General features: G+C 45.5%; 1 protein-coding gene across 7 annotated transcripts in view; it reads right to left on the reverse strand.

The window, feature by feature from the left end:
* LOC127006078 (uncharacterized) overlaps positions 1-27,500 on the reverse strand; it is a 146,284-nt gene that overhangs the window by 82,572 nt on the left and 36,212 nt on the right. Inside the window, exon 2 of one of the 7 annotated variants that reach the window (XM_050875611.1) lies at positions 20,264-20,333. The exons of the other annotated variants lie outside the window; for them this stretch is intronic. The gene's annotated coding sequence lies outside the window, so the exon portion shown is untranslated. The remainder of the gene's footprint in view (positions 1-20,263; positions 20,334-27,500) is intronic. 7 annotated transcript variants of the gene reach the window in all.

Here is a 27,500-nt window from a genome sequence, read left to right on the forward strand (position 1 = left end):
GGGCTCCCAGACTATTGTAACGTAATATCAATATCTGACTTGCAATAGTGAAAATTAATGTATTGAATATCAACGCCTGCCTTCACTGAGCCCCTTGACGGTTTGCTTTCGTTTCAGAGTGTGGAAGCAAAACAATTTACAAATGTCATCTGCTCTGTGATTTAAATTTGCATCGGTAATACTCTCAAATGTTATCTGGGTGCCTGTCCTCACACACACACACACACACACACACACACACACACACACACACACACACACACCATTTCCTCTTTAATCAACCACTCATTACAGATAAGCTTCAAACTGAATAATCAACATATGTTCCTTCAGTTCCACGAGTGATTGCAGTGAAGGCCAAACTCCCTGACAATTTTAAGCGTAGTAATGAAGGTAAACAGGGAAACGAGGCCAGCCAGCCCACACAAGGCTCTGAAAGGCTAATACTTGCCCTTTATCAGCCCCATCCATAAACCTGTCCGGCCTTCCTTTGAATCGCCGCGTCATATTTGCACTCACCACATCGCTGCTCAATTTGTTGCACTCATACCTTACCCTGCTTGGAAATCAATTCTCATTTATCTCCTTTTGACCTAAATTCCCTTTACTAGACCAGAATTAACACCTGTCTGGAATTAATCTTCACAATACAAGCATAGGTACATTGTTAGGAATTTCTCTATTTTTCTTCTCTTTGATATTCACACCGTCCGAGGAACCTCATACTGTCTAAACCTAAACAGACCTACTTAAGCACACATCACCTTCCTTCGTCAATCACAACATATCTCTGAATTTCTATCCTAACTCAAAAGACATCGAGGAAATATAGTATGATGCTCCAAGTTATAAATGTAATAGTGCTCCCTTCTAGCATTATCTCTCGTGTGTGTGTGTGTGTGTGTGTGTGTGTGTGTGTGTGTGTGTGTGTGTGTGTGTGTGTGTCGCGCAGCACCTGGCCTCACAACAACGACGAGTGGCTGAGTGGGCCGCGAGCGACAGCCTGACACACGGGCGGCCGCTGATGATACGAGCCGCCCAAAACTTGATGCCACGCGGAAATAAAGGTGGCCGCCGCTGCCGTGGTTATATAAATCATGCAGAAAACGTCAGGGCGCTCCAATTAAGCATTTTTCTCTCCGCCGCCAACTCCTCGGGAAATCAGGTCAGGCACGCGGCAAGAGGCAGAAGTGGAGAATCGTGCAACGCTTACCCTCACCTCCGTCCTCACCCATTTTCTTCCCCTTTCGTTCTTTGCCCACGCAGCGCAGAGGGAAAGACTGCCACGACATGTCCTTCACCTCCAATGCCTCTCTTCCTCCTTTCCCGCCTCATGCCTCACAGGGAGAGCTTGTGAGGGATTTCCTCTTCCGTTTCCTTTATGGTCCACATTAGTCTTCGTCACGAGCCTCATTTCAGGTTCATGAATGCTCATTTATTCACATTATAAGCGGCCCGGTGTTGTTCGGGCGCCAATTTGCTTAACCCACTTCGTCTGGTCCTCATGTCTCACACACTTTGCTCTATCGGGTCACCCACTGTTTTCATGAGATTTGTTTTCGCCCAGTAAAGTCATAATTCTTCTTTGCAGCTCAAGGTTTTTCTGGTCAGGTAGTCAGGTGACGGAGGGCGCGGCTTTTTGTGGTTCCCGTTGTTCTGGTGTGTCTGTCTGCAGCAGCGGCGGGGTGGTCTGGTACGCGGCGGCCCCGAGAGGCACGACGTGAGTAGGCACCCTCATCCCTCACCGCAGACACTTCACAGGCTGATAATTAACACTCTTCTTTCATCTATTTATCCTTTAATGAGGCATCCACTTGAAAGACACTCTTCTTGATATAAATTTTGTCTCTAACATTTTTATTTTCTTAGTGGTGGTGGTGGTGGTCGTAGAGGCAAATAAAGTTGTAACCATTTGATATAGCTGCGCGTGGCCTCAGTGCTAATTTCCGGGAGTGATTGTGGTGGTTTGGGTTCTTGGCGTGCAGGAATTCAGCATCTATTGCATCTTTTCACACGTAGCGCCTCAAAAACTTCTTCAGAATAAGGGGCTTTTTTTTTCAGTTGACTTGATAAACCTTTTGAAATGAGGCTCTGCTAATCGTAAGTGTTGTCAATCTAACGCTCATTTTATATCTACGTATTGCATAACTGTCATAAATATTGTAAGGTAGGCAGATCCCAGTCATCGATATAGTGTTGTCCGTTATACCGCTACCTGTTGTCCCTGCCGCTTATATTTGTGTGGTAATCAGGTACTTGATCTTCTACTGTTCAGATTGCTGTGTATATAGCTTGTGATTATTTAATTTCCGTCTATCTCTTTACAAATATGGCTATGCACGACGTTTCTTCAGTTTCATATCATTCGGTTCAGTGTTCATGTATTTAGTGTAGTTTCTCCTCGTCTGTTTACAACTCAAGGGTGTGTAGGCATGTTAAGTTTCATCTCGCCTAGCCCTTATAACATTCATTCCTTTGGTCAGTTTGTAGGTATTTAGTGTAGTTTCTCCTCGTCTGTTTATAATTCAAGGGTGTGTAGGCATGTTAAGTTTCATCTCGCCTAGCCCTTATAACATTCATTCCATTGGTCAGTTTGTAGGTATTTAGTGTAGTTTCCCCTCATCTATTTCAAGTCAGGGATGTGTAGGCATGTCAGTTTCATCTCGCCTAGCCCTTATAACATTCATTCCATTGGTCAGTTTGTAGGTATTTAGTGTAGTTTCCCCTCATCTATTTCAAGTCAAGGATGTGTAGGTATGTCAGTTTCATCTCGCCTCGACAACATGACAACCGTTCCCACGATCAAAGGCTACAGGACACTTCAGTTAATTAATTTCTATACTTCCTGGCGATCATCACAAAATCTCGGCACTTTTACGGTTCCAAACGGTGCATAGCGACTGTTCTCTCTCGCCTATCCTAGTACATATATATAGTTTATTATCCTTGTTTTTGTTTTGAAAGGTTGTATATAAAGCCCTCGGAAAGCCCTGTTATTTCGAGCGTCTATTTGCATTGCTGTCTTCACTGGCCTATCCTCTTTGCTTGAATAATGCAGTCGCCAGCGTGGAAGCCGCTCAAGTGTGCCGACAGTTATAGACAGACACACACACACACGCGGATGAGTGAATGTGCCACCATGGAAAGCCGATTAGTAGTGGCTACCATCACTACCATCACCACCACTACTATCACTACCATTGTCACCACCACCACTATCATCCCCACAACCATCATCACCACCACCACTGTCGCTACCGAGTGTAGGACAAAACCCCTCCCGGACAAAAAAAGATCCTGGTATTAAAGTCTAAGAACAGAAAAAAGCGTGACGAGTTCCCTGTCGTATTTTGCACTTTAACTGAAGGGGGGTGGGGGGATAGTCCTAAGGGGGTTTGTCTTTTTTTTGTCCTTAGGGGGTTTTGTCCTAATTGGGGGTCCTATTTTTTGGTCCGGATCGCGTCACCACAACCAGTACCCATTAACACTAACAGTAACACTACCCACTAACACTGCTACCCACCACCACTACCCACCACCACTACCAATATTCTAACACCACCACCACCACTACCATTCCCACCACCATAACACTACCCATCACTTCTATCCACCACCACCATCACCACCACCACCACCACCACCATTCCCACCACCATAACCATACCCATCACTTCTATCCACCACCACCACCACCACCACCACTACCATTCCCACCACCATAACCATACCCATCACTTCTATCCACCACCACCACCATCACCACCACCATCACCACCACCATCCTGCTTGCTCAGCCCCGTGCGCCTAGTCTATCTAATGTCCCGACGGTCCCCTCACACCCCTGATCCACTTCGTCAACACTGTAACGCCGCATCCACAGTCACTTGAGCGGCTCTGACCTATATTTCGGGAAGGGTTGGGCCTCTTTCGTTTCCCTTTCCCTTTAGTCTCTCTTTTTTTTTTTTTTTACGAGGTGAGGTTCTACTCCGCTTTCATTTTTTCCTTTCTTTTTTTTTCCTGCATTCTCTCTCTCTCTCTCTCTCTCTCTCTCTCTCTCTCTCTCTCTCTCTCTCTCTCTCTCTCTCTCTCTCTCTCTCTCTCTCTCTCTCTCTCTCTCTCTCTCTCTCTCTCTCATATTTAATTCCTTTTCCATATTTTCTTTCTCCTCCTCTTCCTCCATCCATTTTTTTCTCTTCCCTCCCATCTTGACTCGCTTCTCTTCCTTCTTTCTTTAATCCCTTATTCTCTCCCCTTCCTTCTTTCTTTTCTGTCAACCTCTCTTCCTTTTCTCCCTTCCTTCTTTCTTCCCTCCTGTCATATTTTCTTCCATATTATATCCATTCTTTCTTCCCTCCTCTCCCTCCATCTCCTTCCTCTCCTCTCTGCTATCTTTTTGCCTTCATTCTCCCCTTTTCCTTTTTCTTCCTTCTGGCCCTTTCTCCCTCCCTTCCTTCATCCCTCCCATACTCTCTCCTTTAATAAAAAATTTCCTACACTCTCAAACTCCCTAACATCCAACCACTTCCCTTGATCTTTCTCTTTTCATCTCCCCTCACCCCCCTTTTTCATTCCCTTTTCCCCTTGTTCCTCCAAAACTCGTTCCCTTATCATCCTCTACCCCATCCAGGCTCCCTCATTCCCTTACTCCCCCCCTCACACCTATTCTAACTCCCTCCCTCTTCTCCTTCTCCTTTAAATCCCCCTTTCTTTCCCTTCCCCTCTCATTTTCTGTAACTCCCTCCCTTATCTACCAATACCCCATTCACTCTCATTCACTCCCTTCACTCACTCCCTCACCTGTTCCACACAACGCACCTGTATGTCCTTTTCCCCAGCTAGACACGCAGACTTGTCCCCTAGCTTCCCTCCCTCGCTTCCCTCACTTGATTCCCTACCTCGGTTCCCTCCCTCGCCCCTCCGCCACGCTCGGGCCGCCAGCCACCCAGACCAGCACGGAGGGGACGAGGCCGGGCCAAGAGGGGTTAAAATAATCCCTGGGGTGACGTGTGTGTGCGATTGTGACGTCATGACTCCTACGACGGCTTTGCTTGTGGACGCAACGATGAGAAAGGACACGAAGGAGGAAGAGGATGTTGGGGGATTCAAGGATGGATAGATTAACAGATGGATTGATAGAGAGATGCGACGAGAGGAAAAGAACACTAAAGGAGAAGGAGAAGAAGGAGGATGTTGGGGGATTGAAGGTAGGTAGCATGATTGATAGATAGATAGAGATAGATAGATGCGACGAAGAAAAAGGAACACAAAGAAGGAAGAGGAAGATGTTGAGGATACAAGAAGAGATAGATTGATATACAGATAGATAAATAGATAGACAGACAGATAAATAGACAGACATAAAGATAGAGAGATAGAGAGATAGATAAACAAAGCGAGAGGGAGTAAAGTGGTGCAAAATATGTGAGATCTATAAACAAGGGAAAAGTATGGATCAGAGCCAATGATTAATGGAGAAAAATGGCGCAAGATATGAGGGGCAGAGAGAGATAGAGAGAGAGAGAGAGAGAGAGAGAGAGAGAGAGAGAGAAAACTCATCAGTTAACTAACTAAACTATCTACCGAATTAATTAACTTGCGAACAAACTGTCTAACTAACTAACTAACTGCCTATGAAACTAACTAAGGAACTAATGAAGAAATAAATGACCTTACTAACTAACAACCAAAATTACCTTATATCACTAACAACCAAAATTACTTTATATCTGACCTACTGACTAACCGATTAACAACTCAATTAAGTATCGAAGTGACGTAACTAATCCAACCTAACTTAACCTCACCTGCCAAACAAACAAACAAACACACAAACTAGCTAACAGAGAAACCCCCAACCAGCGACACAAACAAGAAAGCAATGGACGCTCTAGATGTGTCAGTGATAGTGTTTTAAATTGGTGTTTGTGAACGCTTTGGACTAGATAAAAAAACACGTGCCTGTTTATTTTCTCTTAGATTATATAAACACACAGAGAGACATAAAACTACACACACACTACAAAAAAACACTTGCAGGCTAGTTATTCAGGCTCGTATTCTCCGCCACTGCAAGCAAAGTTAGCAGATGGCGACCTCTCGAATTTACATCCCACTTCAAAGGTACAGGAAGATAAAAAAAAAAAAAATTCTGAGCCTCCTATTAACGCTACACTGAACGGCCTTTTTGTCATGGACTGGGAGACTATTTAAAGCCTATTTGAAGCCTATCTGAAGCCTAGTTTAAGTGCTCTCTGGGTCGCAATTCTGGGAAGCTCTTGGGTCATACGTGAAATGCGAATCTGTCTTCCACCGTACGACTTTCATCTCCTGACTGATACAATTCGATGCAGAAGAAGAGATGAAGAGAGAAATGTCAGGAAGGAAAATGTAGAGAAAAGGAGGACGCGGGAGAGAAGGCGGATGACAAGAAATGATAGAGTAAACTTTAAAGAAGAGAAAGAAGAAGAAGAAGAAGAAGAAGAAGAAGAAGAAGAAGAAGAAGAAGAAGGAGAAGAAAAAGAACAACAACAACGACGACAACAACAACAACAACAAACAACAATACAGTCGCAACAAGAGAAAATAAGAAAAGAAGGAAAAGACGAAAGCAAAAAAATAAAAAAAATAGAAAGACGGAGGAGACACAAAAGGCTATTCCCCCAGCACCACAAAGCGTTCCCGCCCCCCCACCCACCCACACACACACACACACATACACACACACACGCCTCAAGCAACCAAGCAACCAAAGAAGCAAGCAAGCGGCAAGTGGAGGAGGAGGAAGCAAGCGAGGAGGAAACCCCATAACCTACCCCTCCACCTGTCCCTAAATACAACCCACACTTTTGCATCCACCTGTGCCTTTACTCGGCCAATTTTACGTCTCTCGTGGCTTAAACCTTCCGACAGCGGTGACATGATTACAAGCCACGCGCTGCCACACACTTTACCGATAACGACATGCGGGGACGACTCTGACAACGGGACTGACGCAGAACTACACACACACACACACACACACACACACACACACACACACACACACACACACACACACGCTCACACACATGACCCCGGATTTAAAAGGAATCTAGGTATGTGTATATGTATTTATCTGTGTGTATGCTTGCGCTAGGTGGGGTTAGGGGCCATGGTTGGGTTATATAAGCTCAGTGCAACATCAAAGGGCGTTAATTGGCGCGTGTGAATCGTGACAGGGACAAAAAAGAAATGTGTAGTAAGGAAGCTGAAAGTGGTGGGTGACATGTATTTCTCTTTGCTGCTAATCCCGTTGTTTGTTCTATTACGGTTTGGTGACGTCTCGAGAGAGAGAGAGAGAGAGAGAGAGAGAGAGAGAGAGAGAGAGAGAGAGAGAGAGAGAGAGAGAGAGAAAAAAAAGAAAGAAAGAAAGAATGAATGAATGAATGAATGAATGGATGAAAGAAAAAAAAAAGAAAGAAAGAAAATGAAAGAGATAGAAACAAAGAAAGGACAAGTAGAAGCATACAGACAGACAGATAGAGACAGACAACCATAAGAGACAGAGACAGAGAGGAGAGACGAGAACCAGCAGGAGAGGAAAAAATGGCTCTTCAAGGAACGGTGAGCATAATTCGCCTGACGGGAGGGAGAGAGAGGATCCAATTCCACAACGCGAGACAACGAGCAGAGCGGAACAGCCTGGAGTCGTCTTCTTAAACACTTCGGTGCCCTAGCCCACAAATTTGACAAGGCCTTCCCAGGAGTTTCGAGCATTTTCTTGGATAGCTTTATGACCCTGGTGGCAGTCTGGCCCTTCTTCTGTACCACGAACCTAAACAAACACTCAGTACAACCCAACTGATCTCCTTTTTGGCCTTTGGAAATGGTTGATGTGAGAGGCGGAGGCGTCTGAGAATACCATCCCTGTTTCAATCTCGGATCGGGGGGCGCAAGGGTCGAGGGCGGCGCCGCATCGTCTAGTGAGGCCGCCCAGAGACACCAGGAAGAAAACTCAATTACGACACCTACGGAGGGATGGGGAGGCGAGCTGAACGGGGGTCGGATGGGGAAGGAGAGGTGCAGGTCAGCGTGAGATGAAATGGGAAAACGAACGGAAGGGGGAAGCAGAGGGTTAGACAAAGGACAGGAAGGTGGGAAAGGGGAAGAAACTGAAGTAAAAGGATGGACTAGGAATGCTGAATAGAGGTCGGGAGGGACAGTTCAGCGTGAGATGGAATGTGAAAACGAAGAGAGGAGGAGTAAAGGATTAGACAAGGCGTAGTAAGGTGAAGAAGAGAAGGCAAGTGAGGAGGGACGAGTCAGCGTGAGATGGAATGGGAAAACGAGGGTATAATAGGAAGAGATGAGGGTTAAACAAGGCATGGTAAGGTGGGAAAGAGGTTGGGAAAGGGAAGGCAAATGCAATAAGGAACGAGAGTCAGGAGGGACGAGTCAGCGTGAGATGGAATGGGAAAACGAAGGAAGGGAGAGTGCAGGAGTCAGGCAAGACGTTATAAGGTGGGAAAAAGGGGGCAAGCGCAGTAAGGAATGGGGGTCGGGAGGGAGAGGACCGCGCGAGATGGAATGAAAAACCGAAGGGAGGTGGAGTAAAAGGTTATACAAGGCACAGCAAGATGGGAAAGGGAAGGCAAGTGCAATAAAGGGATGGACCTGGTGTGCCGGAAGTAGTTAGACTAATGGAGGTTGGCTGGAGCACTACGAGATAGGGGAAGGTAGATGGGGGAGATGGGGCGCGGTGGGGCGGGGTGGGGCGGGGTGGGGCTTCTTACTTATTAAAGGGAAGGCGGAGAGGAAGACATAGAGGTGGCAAGGGAGTGATAGGGTAATGAGTTCACGCTGGAGTGGAAGAAGGGCTTAACTTAGAAGGGTAGAAAGGAGAGGGGAGGCGCGGTGGTTCCCGGAAGGGTTTGGCGGCATGCTGATTAAGGAAGGCGGAGATGAAGATAGAGGTGGCGAGGGATATATAGGGTAATGCGTTGTTAGCTGGTGTGGAAAAAGAGTTTGATTTAGGGCGGGTTGAAGAGGGGGAGGAGTGACCGAGGAGCATTTGTTGGCATACTGATCAGGGGAGAGGAGGTGATGATGCTGAGATCGGGAGGGAGTAATGGGGTAATGCGCTGTTAGCTGGAGTGGAAAAAGAGTTTGATTTGGGGAGGGTAGATGACAAGGGGAAGGGATGAAGAAGGGGAGGAGTGAGCGAGGTGCATGTGGTGGCATACTGATCAAGGGAGAGGAGGTGATGATGTAGAGATCGCGAGGGAGTAATGGGGTAATGCGTTGTTAGCTGGAGTGGAAGAAGGAAGGTTTTTTTTTAATTCTCTTCCCTTCCGTTCTTTTTTTCGTTTTTTTCGTTCCGTCACTCTTACTTTTCTTACAAATCAGAAGCGAATAAAAATATGATCGAAATAAGGCGAGGGAGGGATTGGGTGAGGAATCGCAAGCTGGCGTGGAAGAAAGGAGATGACAGGGAGGGTTGAATGAAGGTGGGGGGCGGGGGTGCGACATGCATATGGTGACTTACAGATGAAGGCCCGTTTACGAATCCCTTCTCGCTTTCCCTTTCATTCTTGTATTTCCCCCTCACTTCTTTTCTCTGCTCTTCCCTTTCCTACCTTTCCCTTCCTTGCCCTTCTTTTCTCTTCCTTGTCTTCCCTCCCCTTCCCTCTCATCCCTTCCCTTCCCTTCTCTACGTTTACGAATACAGAAAAGGTGAGGGAGTAATGAGGTAATGAGTTGAAGGCTGGGGCGGAAAAAGGGCTTGAGGGGTGGGGTGCGGCGGGGGGGGGTTGCAAGCAGGGGGCGGAAGAGGGGACATAACGGGGCCAGAAACGGGGCTAGGTATACACTCATCAAAGAAGGGGGTGGGGCACGAGGCGGGGTAAGGGGGGGCGGGGCACAGGCTGATGGCTAACCCGGAAGGCAGGCAGGTTGGCGACGCTCCCCCCCTCCCCTCCTGCCCCCCTTTCCCCTCCCCCCGCGTGTTAAGTGCCGGCGTCATGTGGTGTTCGGGGCGGGACGGTAAAAACGGTCCCTGTCGTCAGCGTACACACACAAGTGATCGCGGAAAAATGGCCTTATTCCTGGCAAGTGGGTCGTGGCGTTGACGGGGCGACGTAAACATCTCTCAGCCCCGCCCTACACTTCCCTCCTCCTCTTTCTCTCTTTTCTCTTTCACTCTTTCCCTTTTCCTTTTGTTTTTTTAATTCTTTTCCCTTCCGTTTTTTTTTCTTTTTTCGTTCCGTCACTCTTGCTTTTCTTCGCTTCCCTTTCCTTTTCTTCTCTTTTCTTCCTGGGTCTCCTTTTCTCCCTTTTCTTTCTTTTTTTTCCCTTCCCTTCCCGTTCCTACCCTTCCCTTCTCGCCCTTTTCCCCTCACTTCTTTTCTCTGCTCTTCTCTTTCATTCCTTTCCCTTCCTTTCTCTTCCTTGTCTTCCCTTCCCTCTCATCCCTTCCCTTCCCTTCTCTACTCCTCATGTTTCCTCCTTTTATCTATTTTTCTAGTTCTCTCCCTGTAGGTGGCCGTCAGCAATATGTCACCCAAATAAAAAGAGCAAGTAAAACACCTGCGCATCGGTCTTCATCACCATAATTATGCAGCGTTCGAGGCCCCGCACCCGTGACTACCTCGTTGCGCCCCAAACAAGTGCACATTCGGCCGTCATGGGAGGAGGGTTTAAAGGCGGGCCAATGACGGGAGGTGCGTGGCGCTGGCAAACACGGGTGTAATAGTTATCGGCGAACCAAGCACAGCGATCAGGGGAGCAAAGAATAGAAAGGAAAATGGTTCTTAAGTGATTTCCGAAGTGAGAGAAGAGAGGAAAATATCAGTGTTGTTATTGTATTCCGTCGCTTAATCTTGACACGCGGAATAGGAGTTAAGGAATATAAAGGAAAATAGTTCTTAAATGCTTTCCGAAGTGAGGATAGGACAATGTTATCAGCTTTTTTTTTTTTCGCTTGATTTCGACACGCGCAATATGACTTAAGGAATAAAAAGGAAGATACGTCTTAAAATGATTTCTGTGAGTTACTTAAATCCTTTCTGGAGTGAGTATAGGACAATAATATCAGCGTCTTTCTTTTTTTATGTGTTGTTGTTGTTGCTTCATGTAGACAGGAGCAATATGAGTTAAGGAATAAAAAGGAAAATACGTCTTAAAATGATTTCTGTGAGTTACTTAAATCCTTTCCGAAGTGAGTATAGAACAATAATATCAGCGTCTTTTTTTTCCTTGTTGTTGTTGTTGCTTCATCTAGACAGGCGGAATGTGAGTTAAGGAATAAAAAGGAAAATACGTCTTAAAATGATTTCCGGGCAAAGAATATAATGGAAAATACTTCTTAAATGCTTTCCGAAGTGAGGATAGGACAATAATATCAACATTTTTTTTCGCTTGATTTCGACACGCGGAATATAAGTTAAGGAATAAAAAGGAAAATAGTTCTAAAAATGATTTCCGGGCAAAGAATATAAAGGAAAATAGTTCTTAAATGCTCTCCGAAGTGAGGACATGACAATAATATCAACATTTTTTTTCGCTTGATTTCGACACGCGGAATATGAGTATGAATAAAATGGAAAACACGTCTTGAAATGATTTCCGGGCAAAGAATATATAGGAAAATACTTCTAAAATGCTTTCCGAAGTGAGGATAGGACAATAATATCAACATTTTTTTTCGCTTGATTTCGACACGCGGAATATGAGTATGAATAAAATGGGAAACACGTCTTAAAATAATTTCCGGGCAAAGAATATAAAGGAAAATAGTTCTTAAATGCTTTCCGAAGTGAGGATAGGACAATAATATCATCAATTTTTTTTCGCTTGATTTCGACACGCGGAATATGACTTAAGGAATAAAATGGAAAACACGTCTTAAAAAGATTTCCGGGCAAAGAATAAAAGGGTAAATACTTCTTAAATGATTTCCGAAGTGAGAAGAGAGGGAAATAAATGTCAGCACTTTTTTGTCCCTCTCTTCTCACTTCCGAGGTGATTTCTGAGGAGAGATGGAAGGAAAATATAAGCTCTGTTTTTTTTTTTTCTTTTGTCGCTTAATCTCGTATAGCGGAATATGAGTTAAGGGATGAAAATAAATCTAGTTCTTAAATAATTTCCGAGGTGAAAAGGAAGGAAAAATATTAGCTGTTTTTTTCGTTTTTTTTATTTATTTATTTATTTTTTTTTTTTGTCGCTTAATCTCAAATAGCGGAATATGCGTTAAGTAATAAAAAGGAAACTAGTTCTTAAATAATTTCCGAGGTGAGAAGGAAGGAAAAATATTAGCTGTTTTTTTTCTCGTTTTCTTTTATTCTTTAAATTTTGTCGCTTAATCTCGAATAGCCGGATATAAGTTAAGAAATAAAAATTAAAATACTTCTTATGTTGATTTCTGAAGTGAGGGGGAAGTAAAATATCAGCGCTGTTTATCTATTTGTTCATTAATTTATCTATTGTAGTTTGTCGTTTAATCTCGAACAGCGGAATACGAGTTAGAGATAAAAAGGAAAATACTTCTTCAATGATTTTCCGACGCGAGAGGAAAGGAAAATACAAGCGCTTTTTATTTTATTTTATCGCTGGATTTCAAATAACGGGGAATATGATTTTTTTTTTTTTTTTTTTTTTTCCTTTCTTGCATCTAAGGCCGTCGCTGAGGGAACGAACCCGCCTTCCCGGAAAACATGTAACAGGGTTCATGGCAAAAGTTTCCTTACAAGCAGACCTCTGGAGCACACGGGAGGGCGGGCGAGCCGGCTGCCGAAGAAGAAAAAAATAAAGAAAAAAAAGAGACGAAAAAAATAACCTGTGTGTGTATAAAGGCGAGTCTGCAAATAGTTATCCCGAGTCAGGGCGAGTCTGTGTTAGGGGCGGGCCGCTGCATATTTACATTTTCATTTAATTAAAGATAAGCCTATTAGGGGTTATTGCGGACTCTCTCTCTCTCTCTCTCTCTCTCTCTCTCTCTCTCTCTCTCTCTCTCTCTCTCTCTCTCTCTCTCTCTCTCTCATCACCTACCTTACGGAACTGACCGACTTCTCTCCACACAGATCTCAGCTTCTCAAACTTACCTGAAAAAAAGGATAAAAATTCATATTACTGGAACGGGAAAAAAAACACGTTGAATTAAAGCTTATATTGTATGTTAGTCACCACCACCACCACCAGAAACAACAACAACAACAACAACAGGAAAAAGGAAGAGAAAGAAGAGGCAGAGACTTAAGGGGAAAAAAAAGGAGAGGAGTAAATGGAGGAGGCGGAGGAAATTAACGTAGCAGGCCTAACAGAAGATGGAGGAGAGGGAGGAGGACAATGGCTGTGGAGGGAAGGAGGTGGAGATGACGAGGAAACTAACTGAGGGAGGAAAGAGAGAACGACAACAAAGGAGGGAGAGAGGGGGAGATGACAAGGAAGCTAACAGAGGGATGAAAGAGAGGATAACAAAGGGGGAAAAGGGGGAGATAACGAGGAAACTAACAGAGGGATGAAAGAGAGAACGACAACAAAGGAGGGAGAGAGAGGGAGATGACGAGGAAGCTAACAGAGGGATGAGAGAGAAGGATAACAAAGGGGGGAAAGGGGGAGATAACGAGGAAGCTAACAGAGGGATGAGAGAGAAGGATAACAAAGGGGGGAAAGGGGGAGATGACGAGGAAGCTAACAGAGGGATGAGAGAGAAGGATAACAAAGGGGGGAAAGGGGGAGATGACGAGGAAGGTAACTGAGAGAGCAAAGAGAGAAGGATAACAAAGGGGGGAGAGGGGGAGATGACGAGGAAGCTAACTGAGGGAGGAGAGGGAGGAGGACAACGAGAGGGACGAGAGGGGGAGGGAGGAGGAGACGATGAGGAAACACAGCAGGATCCCCACAGTGCATCTTTAGGTATACCTGGGCAAGGACGCTTCAACCTCCCCTCCCCCCCTTCCCCTTGTACCTACCTAATGAGAAGAGGGAGGAAGGGGGATGCGAACCCTGATTAACACCAACCGTTTTGAACCAATGCCCCACGCGTCGCTTTATACCCCAAATTTATCTCTTTTTTTTTCTCTCTCAACACTATGGCAACCCTCTTCGTCTCTTTCCACCCTAGTAAGTCTTTTTTCCACACGTGGTTTTGTATTTATGTCGTGTACGCCTCCAGGTGCCGGGTGCTATTACGCTGTACATAACGCAAGAAGGTGGCAAGTGGAGTTTCCCAGGCGTTCGTGGTTGAGGAGAAAAAGAGTGTGTATAAGTGTGAGTGACTGACACAAAAGAGGGTGAGAGTGCCAGCATCCGAGGCGGTGCACATATAGTCAACTTGTAAATCCTTGGCAACGGTCCGACACATCCTTTGCCGAGAGTCGCGGTGGAAGGGGAGGGAGCCTGAGGTCACTTAGTTCACTCGAGTAGCGAGAAAAGATTGACTGGTGCGATCTACTGAGTCACTTTGTTAACCCTTGGCAACGGTACGACACATCCTTCGCCTCGACAAGTGATGGAAGGAGAGGAAGATCGAGACCAGTTCCCGCAAGCACCGAGAAAGGATAGAATGGTGCTATCTATTGCGTCATCTTGTTAATCCTTGGCAACGGTACGACGGAACATCCTTTGCATCGATACGTGACGGGAGGGGAGGAAGGCTGAGGTCAGTTCACTCGAGTAGCGATTAAAACATTGATTGGTGCTATCCATTGCGTCGACTTGTTAATCCTTGGCAACGGCACCACAGATCCTCTGCGCCGATACGTAACGGAAGGGGAGGAAGCTTGAGAGACCAGTTAGTTCCCCCAAGCTCCGAGGATGATGGATTGGTGCTATCTATTGCGGCGAGAAACCTATAACTGTCAACATTTTTTCGAAGGGGGGAGGTTCACTTCAATTTGATTTATACTACACGCCGACGGGCACCGGTTTTCCAAGGCACACCGACAAGGGTTGGTATTACCTACTTGCAGAATTCGCGTTAATTTACATCGCACGAGGCTTCCAACTCTTCAGTGCTGATAATATTAAGTGCAATACCAGCGGCAACACCAATGGAAAACACGATAACAGAGTGGAGGTGAGGAGAGCCCAGCAGCGCCTCGCCATGACAACCAACCGGTGACCTCCCTTCTTCCCTCGCACCTTCCGAAACCCAACTTTAAACTCGGAGGCCTTGTAAAATTTCCGCGTGACAACTCCCACAACTTCGACGAATCATGAGGGAACTCCCGACCAGCCGCCCGGCCCCCTGGCACCTGCGCTACCCAACACACCTTCAGGGCCGTAACTTGCACCCCCTTGACCTTGCGGCTGGTAAGGGGCGTCGAACGTGGATTATCAGGACCGGAGGCTGCGGAGTAACCTTGGCGAGGGTTGGGAGATAACTACCCGTCCTTCTGGAGACGCAAATATACTCTCACCTGTCCTTTCTCTGCGACCCCCGCCCCCCCCCCCCATCTCTCACACACACTCTCTCTCTCTCTCTCTCTCTCTCTCTCTCTCTCTCTCTCTCTCTCCACCTGGCCAACGTTGCTCGGTGTTTATGACCTGAGGCACCATGTGATTCTTATCCCCCCCCCTTGTCGCGGCAATACACCCTCCTTATCCTGCTTTTATCTTGTTGTGTAAATAAAGCCTAGTAAAAAACAAGATAAAAGCCTTGGCGCACTCCATCCACCCTGCCCAACAAGAGAGTCGTCAGCAGCAACGGCCAACGTCAGCGGAAGCCGAGTGCCTTTTCATGTGCGAGGAGACCCAATAGCAATACCGACGGGAGGTATCACATAAGACTAGACTATGCACACTAATAAGAGAACGCAGTCACCCCGAACAGGAGTGGTATTTAGTTATGAAGGGGGAATTAGGGTGAAGTTCTGTAATCACAAAAGCCTTCACGAGTTAAAATCTTCTCAGGTGCCTTGGCTTTCAGAGGTGTGAGTGGGGAGGTGCCTATCGCCTCCCTCCCCGCCCTTGTGGCACTCGTACGTCGCGATAACATGCCTGGCCTCCGGTGGGGTAAGAGGCTGGGTCTTGGCACGCACCTGGTGACGCCCTCGAGCACCTGACTCCCTTCCTTCGTCCGCCAATCAGGCCTCACCCTAAGCGGCTTTACGTAACGTTCAAGGATCGACTTCTGAAAGCATCCTTTTAAGATTGACACGAAGCCAAATATCCACTATCAGGAAATCGTATACATAAGGATTATTGCTTTAATTTCATGACCTCGAAAAAGACAGTGTTCTGGCATGGTGCAGCAATGTCGGTGGCACGTCGGCGTAATAGGGATGAGGAGATGTACAAAAAACTGTAAATGAAAGGAGCAACACTTGTTTTGCGTGACGCTTTCCTGCATGCAAGTCTGAATATCACTGAAAAAAGCGGCTCACTCGTCACATTCCTCCTTTGCAGCACACACACACACACACACACACACACACACACACACACACACACACACACCTGCCACTTTCCCTTCTTCAGGTGTGGAAACGAATATGTCTCCCCTATTACTAGCTCGCGGCGTTCCTGCCTGCCTCGGCGAGACCTTTTGGCACGGATTACTTCTCAATCGAGGACTGATCTAAAGAAAGAAGTATGGCAGGATAAACTCTCTCTCTCTCTCTCTCTCTCTCTCTCTCTCTCTCTCTCTCTCTCTCTCTCTCTCTCTCTCTCTCTCTCTCTCTCTCTCTCTCTCTCTCATCATCATCATTGTATTTTTGCTTTAATTCTATGTTATTCAGCCACCATTTCTACCAGCTGCAAGTCACTGATTCTATAAGTGCTGCATGTTATTGATTTTAAAGGCATTGCAATGTTTTAACCTAAGTTTGACCTAAAAGAAAAAACCTGTGCTCCATAACTTGAAATCTGGGCGAGAGGTTCAACAAGACAGGCGGTGCAGGTGGTTGCCCTCCGCTCCTGGCAACCTTCCTGCTGTCCTGTGATGGAAAAGCAAGCAACTAGACGAAAATATGTAAGCTTGATCAAATAAATAACCGCGTAAACAAATAGATAGATAAACAGATGCATTGCCAAAGTATATTCCGATATCTTGAACACACACACACACACACACACACACACACACACACACACACACACACACACACACACACACACACACACAAACATACACGAACCCTAGACAAGTCCCTGATTCACGTGTGCCCTGGGAAGGAGGCATGGAAACACTGAAGCATGGAAAGGCGAGTAACAGTAAGTCTATCGGCTCATTACGAGGCTACCCGTTCTTGTGATTTAACCGAGTAACAAGTTTTCATCAGTCCACCACAACCGAGTTCGTTCTGCGTGGTAAAGTCTGACCATTACCTTCCCTTCACATCAAGGTTCAGTTCATAATAATTATTAACTGATATTCTGACTATTTTTGCGGCCAAGTAAAGCTTAAAAGAGCATCGTGAACATTTATTTCAGTGTATTCTGCGCGCATCTATAACACGCCGCACCAGGGAAATCCGCCCCTTCAGGAAAATATGCATAAGCCTATCACCGCGCGGGGCTTTGGCGAGGGGGAAACTTTATCGACTTGGCAGTGAAATCCCCAACTTTAATATTACACATGAGGTTTTTTTTTCTTTTGCAAAGCATTCTATCTTTAATTTAACCTTGTTTTCTATCATCGTTTGTGTGTGTGAATTTTTTAAGGTCTGTAGATTTTTCGAGTTATGTAACACGAACTGAGTCTTTCATTCCATACTGATGGACCAAGCTTGCTTGCTGGACTGTTGGTTTATGGAAAGAATTCTATGCAGATTTCTTGTTTCTTAAAAAAATCAATATGAAAATTCATAATGTTCTGGGTCGGAGAGTGTAGGGTTACCAGAGCACCTCTAGACGCCTTTTTTAAATGAAAGACTGGTGCAAAAGCTCAGAGCTTGTGATGCGGTATCCATCACTTATATATAGTAATATTTTAGAAATAGCCATTACCTAAGACTTAATTCTGGTATTTGTGATCTAGCCTGTAATAACACGATTTTGTCAAATACATTAATTCAGGATTGGAAAACAAGAAACAAGCGCGGAGGGAAAGGACACTTTTTAGTGCTTTGAAAATTTGTCACCAGATGAACCAATACTAATGATGACGGCTGTCAAAGGGTATTAAAAGAACTTATAAGCCAATTAGCCTCAAGGTCTATTAGATTAAAGCAAGAGTCTAGCGACTTATGGTTTGCTGGAAGACACGGTGAACTTCCTTAATGCATCTGTTGAGGAGCTTCACACAGCGTAATAACGAAGTCAATAACAACGGCGGTGCGTCTCGCCACAAAGCAATAAGACAGAATGGCTTCCCTCTAATGCTAAGGACTGGCTCTAAGGAACACTTGGGGACTCAAAACAAACATCTGAAGGCTCGCGTCTTCAGTGCGGTACGTTTCCTTGTTTTGTTTTTATATACAGCAGTGGAGAGAGGCCACGATACGAGCAAATTAAAATAAAAAATTAGCATACTGCTCCTGCATGAAGACATAAAAGATTCCACAAACATAAACAGTGTAGTCTGCAGAGGAGTCTTGGGACACCGCCTCTTCCTATGAAACTGTGATACATCGCCATTAAACAGTGACTTGAGAGGACATGCGCTACATCAAAGGGCAACACGCGTGAAAAATCTCAAGTGAAGCAATTGTTCTTTGGCCGATTCAAGACCTGCGTGTTCGTGTAAGTCAACCGCGGATACGACCATGTGGCAGCCTCCCGGAAGTTAATCTGCTTATCGGGTTGTGTTGGCGCGAGACCTAAAGAAGACTGCCGGGACGTCCTTAATCTCGGGGCTGCATCACTCGGATCGATCGAGTCTAGAGCAGGGTTACCAAATTATCGTATTCAGGCACTCAGCACATCGTATTTTCCGGTTCTGAGTCACAGCTATCGCAAACAAACGCCAATAAGTAATGCTTTTAACGAGAACTTTAACTGGAATTTCGTTATCTGTGTGGGTAGGAAAGTTTTGGGCCCTGGAACTGATAAATGCGATGTTTTGAGTACGATAATTTGGCAACCCTAGTCTAGAGCTGCCCAGGGGAGAAAGATGTGCACGGAGGCTAGATAAGTTTCACAAATATAAATTATCGACGTAAATATTTCACTTATATAGAAAAGGTGTGTGTGTGTGTGTGTGTGTGTGTGTGTGTTAGGCCTATGCCGGAGCTGTTCTCACGGTCGTATTGTCGTAACACCATTTCTTTCCACATGAGTATACAATGCCGCGTCTCTCTCTATGTATGTATCTGAGCGTGTGTCTTTCTCTCTCTGTCTGCCCATCTGAACTTTCACAATGCTTCCTCGTAAATTATCCTGATAGCTGAGGGGACGGGAAACACCCATCACTATACTTGCCAAACCCTCCTTCCGCTCGTCCTGGCCTTGGGAATGAAAGCAAGTAGACAAATTGGGAGACAGAGCAACAGAGACAAACAGACAGACAGATAAAGAGACACACAGACATAGCCACACTTCCGCTCCGTCCTGGCCTTGAAAACAGAATCTGAGAGGGAGATAGATTGAGAGATAGAGCGACAGAGACACATAGACAAACATACAGACTGACAGAAAGACACACAAACACAGAGACGAGAGGTATGGGAAGCCTTTTGAGGGATGCCTAACACTACTACAAAAGGTTTCTACATACCTGCGACCTATCACATAACCTTCCTGTCTTCATGTCCATCTTAGGTGCTCAAGTGCTCTCCGGCTTCCTCCTTTCCCTTCAGCCTCCTCCCGCACCTCATCCCCTTCACTTCACTTCCTCGTTCTTGCTTGCGACATCCAGCTTCCTCATCTACCTAACCTTTCTCCTTTCTCCTGTCTCTTTCTTCCCTTTCGGACCCATTTCCATCCTCCCTCCCTCCCTCCTCCCTCCCCTTTTCTTTTTTCCTTTTCTGTTGCCTGTCATCCCAAGCCAAACAATGGGTACCTCTGAGCGACTCACCTGTGCGTGTGTGTGGGGGGGGAGGGGGGGGTGGGGGGGGTGCATGATGAGGCGTGTGAGAACGATTATTTAGTCTTTTTTTTTTGCATAAGAAAAATAAGGAAATATGATGAGGAGGAGGAGGCAGAAAAAGAAAAAGGATGATGATGATGATGATGATGATGATACTGATGAAGGAAGGAAGGAAGGAAGGAAGGAAGGAAGGAAGGAAGGGAAGATGTAAAGAAAGGAGAGTTAGTAGAGGAAGGTGGTGTTGCTGGGAGGTAGAGTCTGATGCACCTCCACACACCTGCAATCATCAGCAGGCTTAATTAAATTCCCTCTCACCTGTACAGCTGTTATATGGCCACACCTGAACCACGTCTATTCACGCAGGCTTAATAGCACTCCATCTTACCTGCAAAAAAGGAGAAAACATATTAGTTTATTACCCTTAGTATACTCTTATAACGGTCAGATTACATTTACATACTGAACATATTATATTGGGCCGTATTACAAGTCGAATCCTAGAAGTTTCGGGTCGCTACAAAGGTCGGTTTAGGGGTCGTATTACAAGTCCAATCCGATAAGTTTCAGGTCCCTACAGAGTTCGGGATGAGTAACACTGTAGGGACCAGAAACTTCTAGGATTCGACTTGTAATATGACCCATTATCCCAAACTCATCCCTATGTTGTCCAACTTCCTATTGCAAAAGTTTACCAGTGTCGTTCTTCTTTCGTCTCTTTCAATGGCAAACTCTATGATACACCAAAATACGTTGTCCAAAATCCTATTGCAAGATTTTACCAGTGATATCCTTCTTTCATCCCTTTCAATAGCAAACTCTATGGTACATCAAAATACGTTCTGCATAAGATGGCAACGCAAAATATATGTTGTCCAACCTCCACTTTACCAGTGATATCCTTCTTTCATCCCTTTCACTGGGAAACTCAAAATACGTTCTGCATGAGATAGCAAAGCAGAAAATGACGAACCAGTGAATTTCTCCGAGCGACATTTCACGTATTCAGTAATAAAGAAGTTACTGATTTTTACTCCTCGAAAGTGTGTATATAAACGTTCACCATCACGTTTTGAGCGGCGCGTGAAGGAAGCCAGCACCGCGCAGCCTGGCTTCCTGGATACTGTCTAGCGCGAGGGAACACTAACACGGCGTCTGCGGATGACACTAATTAAACACCTGCGCTGAAACGATGAAGAGAAAGGTGAACCAGGACATGAACTGCATTACCACTTTTTTTTTTTTTTTGTGTGTGTGTGTGTCTAGGGCGGCGCTCCGCGTGACCCTGGCTCAACAAGCGAGCCCAACTATATCTCAGGAAATCTCAGGAGTGTGTCAATCTATGGTTCTTTCGTGTGAGTGTTTTTCTTAGTCAGATTTTTTTTTCCAGTAACGGAGGCAGCTGAGGGAAAGAAAAAATTGAAGAAAAAACCCCGCTAAGGATGTGTTTATTGTGAGTGTTGGCTGTGTGTGTGTGTGTGTGTGTGTGTGTGTGTGGGCAGTGAGATATTTCCGCGGTTTCCTTGTACATGGGAGAGGAAACACTATTGCTTTACTTCCTCTTCCTCTTCCTCTTCCTCCTCCTCCTCCTTCTCCCTCTCATTCTTCCTTCTTCCTCTTCTTTCTTCTACCCTCTTCCTCTTCCTTTCATTTTGCTTCCTCTTCTTTCCATGGTGCGTTTCGATCTTTCTCCTCCTCCTCCTCCTCCTCCTCCTCCTCCTCCTCCTCCTCCTCCTCCTCCTCCTCCTCCTCCTCTTTGGGTTATATTTATTTCCGCCTTACGAAGCGTGCGATCTGATTATTTTGTCTTGAGTTGAAACAGCACTTAACACACACACACACACACACACACACACACACACACACACACACACACACACACACACAAACAAACAAACAAACAAACAAACAAACAAACAAACAAAACTAGACAAAAAACATATACACACGTCCACTTAGCGCGCTTTGTGTGTGTGTGTGTGTGTGTGTGTGTGTGTGTGTGTGTGTGTGTGTGTTTTACTTCCTTGGTTGTTTGTTTTTCTTATTTTATTTTTGTTACGCTAAGAATACGACGGTGAGGCTTTTTTTTATTGGTCACTAATTTTAACGTTCAGCAAGAGACGACGGAGGAGGAGGAGTTGGAGGAGGAAGAGGAAGAGGAAGGGGAGGAGGAGGAGGAGGAGGAGGAGGAGGAAGAAGAAGAAGAAGAAGAAGAAGAAGAAGAAGAAGAAGAAGAAGTAGCAGAGAGAGAGAGAAAGAAAGAATGAAAGAAAAATAGAAAGAAAGAAAGAAAGAAAAATAAGAAAAAGAAAGAAGGAAAAAACAAGGAGAAAAGAAAAAAGAAAACCACCACCACCAACAACAACATAAACCACAACAAAGAAGGAAGATGATGAAGAAGAAGAAGACGAAGAAGAGAACAAAAAAAGGGAAATCACCAAAATAACTAGAAACAAAACAAGAAAAACACGAAAAAATTAAAAGATAAAAAAAGACATACAACATACCAACATAACACCAACTTATCTAAAACACATATAGACAGCGGAAGAGAAGGGAAAGGAAAGATAAAAGCGACGAAGCCTAAAAACAAGGACATCGCTAACTGGGAGAGAGACAGCAGTTAATAAGCCTCCCGATATTGGTCTATGTTTGGCCGCTGCAGGGACAGGAGGAGGAGAAGGAGGTGGTTCTTTGCGGCCTGTCCATTGGCGGGTCTTGGTTGGAGTCACTTCCGTGCTGCCCATCAGAGTAAGGAACCACGCCAAGATAAACGAAGAGGATAGAAAGCAGCCCCTCCCAACCTCCCCTTCCCCTCCCCTCACCCCCCTTCTTTCCTCTAAATACACCACTGCCTCTATAAACAAGCAAGTATGGGCGCGCGCACACACACACACACACACACACACACACACACACACACACACACACGCCACCTGTCCGCACTATAAATAAACAGACCAGGTGCCGCGTACAGCAACTGGGATAGCAGATTATATATAAAATGGGAGAGAGAGAGAGAGAGAGAGAGAGAGAGAGAGAGAGAGAGTGGGGGGGGGGGGCAGGGGAAGGATTAGGAGCGATGGCCAGCAGCCGTCCGCCGCCTATTCACTCTGAGTGTCAATACTGAAGCGCCGCGCCATCATCCCTTGCGTTATCAGTGCCGAGCTCTCTACCTGAGGACCACTCGGCCTTCCGGAGCGGGGTAACTCAAGGGCGGCGCCGACTCTTCAGAGGGAGCTTTTCCGGGGTCCCTTAGACGCTGTCACGTGGATGGGCCTCGAATAGTGTTCTACTTGGACCTGCATATCTGATTCTTGTGGCGGAATACTCATCGCTTGCCATGGCTCATCAGCCTTATGAACAGCTGTCAGTGTCCTCTCCCACCAGCTCACTAAACGTTTGCACGTATATCAACGGGATAATCGATTATCTTGTTTAGCAACAAAATACAGCTATTGCAAGCATATGTATATAGTTGTTCTACAGTATGCAGGGGTAGCCTCTTGCTTTGTTTTTAACGTCCTATGAACATGTGTTTTTATCTAAATTGATTTGTAAACAAATTTATTTCAAAGGAAAGACTGGCAAATAAAGTCTATTTAAATTTTTAATCACTACAAAGACATCCAGAGCAGTGCAACTGCACTGCATCAGCGCAGTGCAAGTCAACAAAAGAAGGACACGTGGCCCACGTGTCCTTCTTTTGTTGACTTGCTTTTTTAATCCCATGAAAGACAGCGCTAATAAGGTCGAAACACGCCTGACCCGGAAGTTCACGGCACCCCTCACCCCACGCTGGTCACTCACGGCTGGTGTTCAGGCGGCGGCCAAATGGCGTGGAAGGCACCCGGAAACACATTAGCTCCTCATTCCTTTCCTGAGCCCAGAGCGCCGGCTGCTGCGGGGCCGTGGTCACGATGGGCACCCGGACCAGCCAAGCTGATGTGGCGTAGAATTGTCTCTAACTCCGTTCTATACTGAATAATACTGGTTTATTCCTATTACAAGAAAATGTAAATCCAGGTCTCCTGAAAGACTTCAAACGAAATTTAGGGTCTATCTGTGATTCTGTTTAACCTCTCCTTGGAACTACCAAGGTTAGAATAATGCGCCCTGACAGACGGGTTGGATGCAAAATTAAAACCTCCTTTGCACTGTGAGCGTTTTGCCATTTTTTCAAAATTGCCCACTTCACGAAGCGGAGGCCAGTTCATCAAGAGGGCAAGAAGCCGGCTTGGTTTGCTTATTGGTTAATAAGGGAATGGTGTCTTGAGTAGTACGTGCCAACATGAAATCTAAATTCATCACCAGAAATTAAGCAACCACAGTATATAGAAAAAAGTGCCTTGTATAAGTATAGCTCTCATATCATCTGGAATGATAGATATGATATGATGAACGCTACAGTGTGACGGCAGGGTGACGATAGACCAGAGGATGGCACCGCACACCAACACAGGCCCTGAAGGTGAGATAAAGGGGAAGGCCTCACTCCACTGCCCCAGTCTAGGCCTAACCTTTGCAGCTGTTCTTATTTTTCAACTCACACCTCTGCTACTTTGTGTCTCAATCCTTTCCTCCTCCTCCTCCTCCTCCTCCTCCTCCTCCTCCTCCTCCTCCTCCTCCTCTTCCGACTGCGAAATAATACAGAAAGACCTCAATCACATTATCGAATGGTCGGAAAAATGGCAAATGTCCTTTAATGTTGACAAATGCAAAGTCATGCACATTGGGTCCAGAAATAGTAACCACACATACAGGCGATGCAGGAGGAAAAGGACCTTGGGGTCACTATCAGCAGTGACCTGAAACACGCGAATCACTGTAAAAAAGCATAGAACAAAAAAAATCTACGCTCGGGTTCATAGCGAGGAACTTCGAGTGTAAAACGCCAGACGTTATGCTATCCTTGTGTAATTACATGGTAAGACCGCACCTCTAGTATGCAGTACAGTTCTGGTCTCCTAATTACAGAAAGGACATTGACTTACAGGAGAGGATTCAATGACGCGCCACGAAAATGATTCCAACCTTATTAGCTCAACGGTGCGAGGAACGACTCAAGCGACTCAATCTCTTTACACTGGAGAAAATGGAGAAAAGACGCCTACGAGGGGATATGATTCACTCTTCAAGTACCTGATAAAGTTCAATAACGTCGATCACTTCAAATTCTTTGAACTGCAAACCAACTCTAGAACTAGAAATAACGGTTTACCTATTCAGTCGAGTCGATGTAACACAGACATTGGAAGCAGTTTTTTTTCAAAGCGAGTCATCCGCCACAGGCTCAATCTTCCCTCAGAAGTAGTAAATGCGAATACCATCTACTCCTTCAAATATCCAATCGACCGTCATTTCGTTGCGTCAGGAGTAAACTGAATACCGAGGTGCTTTCATCTGCTCCCCAGGGCCCAAGTGGCTGTCGAGCAGATTAATTCACCAAAGCGGTTAACCTCGTAATGAGCCAATAGGCTTTCTGTTGCCTGCATTTCCATGTTTCCATGTTTCCTCCTCCTCCTTCTCCTTCTCCTCCTCTGTCTATATATCTTTTTCCACCAGTCGTTAAACTTTATTAATTACCTCCCATATCCTTGTCTACACCTCTCCTCTGCTCAAGGTCTCCCCTCCCCGGTCCCTTCCCAGTCTCGCCAAAGACCGTACCCGAATGAGCCCGCAAGCAAGGGAAAGAAAATAGACTTGTTTATGTACTGAGGGTCCTTTCCCCTCCAGCCAAGCCTCGCTCCCTCCCCGCGGCCAAGCTTAGAGACGACAGGTGACGGCAGGAATGCGGGGAAGCTGCTTAATAGTTAATACCTCGCCTCCCTTGTGCCAGCATCAACCTAGGTGCTGGCGGCAGGCGGATGGGCGTTCACCCTTGACAGCTGGCGTTGGAGGCGAGTGATCGAGACGAAGTGGGAGATCGAGAGTCCAAGACTTCCTATTTGCCTTTGATGATAGTTTGTGTTCCATCCATTGCCGTAGTTGTTGTTGGTGCAGCCAGACATTAACTGTTTTACATGTTTGTGTTTCACCGTTATGATTAATCATATTCATATGTTTATTTATTTTCTCTTAACATATTTATGCATCTATCTGCTTTGATCAACCAGCAGACTATTTTGCGCGAGCTCATCTTTTAGGGCCAGCGAGTCCCGGACTGCGGATTGACACGTGGCGCCTCGAACAGGACAATGAGGCGCGTCACGTGAGACAGACACCTGACACGCGGCACACCTGGCGTGACACATTTCCAGACTGCAATATATAAAGTATTTGTTTGTTTGTTTGTTTGTGTGTGTGTGTGTGTGTGTGTGTGTGTGTGTGTGTGTGTGTGTGTGTGTGTGTGTGTGTGTGTGTGTGTGTGTGTGTGTGTGTGTTGCATGGAAGACAGTGAAGTTACCGGAGAGCGCTGGGCTGTGCATGACACGTTGACATTTGATATACAGTGTTTTACAGCATGCCATGACGCGCGTTTTGCATTGAGCATTTTTCTTATTATGCTATTTGAAGCAATTATGTGTTTTCATACCATTTTAATGGAATAAATCTTAGTAAAGCATGATACATCATTTCAACGGTTTTGTTCCCACTGACCGACCAAAAGTACTTAATCTTACTAGTGGCAGATTTCATCAAACATCTCTATAGAGCCTCCACCTAATGATAGCAAGTGCCTTTAGACTCATTTTTGTATGACATTTCGTTTCTCTTAACAGCAACAGAAACAGACAACTAAAATCTCGAAGCGTTCTTGTTACTTTGTTTTTGCCAAGACCTTTCTGTTTCGTATTCGTCAGCGCATATCTTGAACCAGAAGACTTTAACATACATATTTTACTATTCCACCTTTCTTTCCCACCTTTATTATTGCCCCGAACATTCCCGCGTGTCAAGGATTTTAAGTCACCATGGCAAGATATTCAGACAGAGGTATTCAGTGCATCCTAAGACACGACGGGACCCACGAAAACACATTGCCGGGTGTCAGGTGGAGTCTAGACACGAGGTAACCTTTGTGCTGAGTCGCCAAGGGAACACTAAAGTCTGACTCTCATCAGGATAAAACATTGTTGGTGATCATTCAACTTTGGTATAATTATAAAGAAGCATTTGTTCGTCCCCACTGTTAATTAGTGTGATGGAGGAGACCTTAGCGTTGTAACACGTGCCATGTATTTAACGGTGAGGTACGATGTGTCGGGGGTACGTGTTTTTTTTTTGGTTTTTTTAACAGTAAAGGAAGCAGCTCAAGGGCAGTGTGTGTGTGTGTGTGTGTGTGTGTGTGTGTGTGTGTGTGTGTGTGTGTGTGTGTGTGTGTGTGTGTGTGTGTGTGTGTGTGTGTGTGTGTGTGTGTGTGTGTGTGTGTGTGTGTGTGTGTACTCACGTTACTCGCCTTCACTCTTTCTTTTTTTCTTTTTCTTCCTCCTCTTCCATCATTCGTCTACTGCTACTACTACCACTACTACTACTACTACTACTACTACCGCCAGGGCCACGCACCAGGAAACATGGGATGGGGGGGTGCGGAGGGGTGCCAAGGTCATCCCAC

The sequence above is a fragment of the Eriocheir sinensis genome, chromosome 3 (assembly GCF_024679095.1).
Source record: "Eriocheir sinensis breed Jianghai 21 chromosome 3, ASM2467909v1, whole genome shotgun sequence".
Taxonomy (NCBI): Eukaryota; Metazoa; Arthropoda; class Malacostraca; order Decapoda; family Varunidae; genus Eriocheir; species Eriocheir sinensis.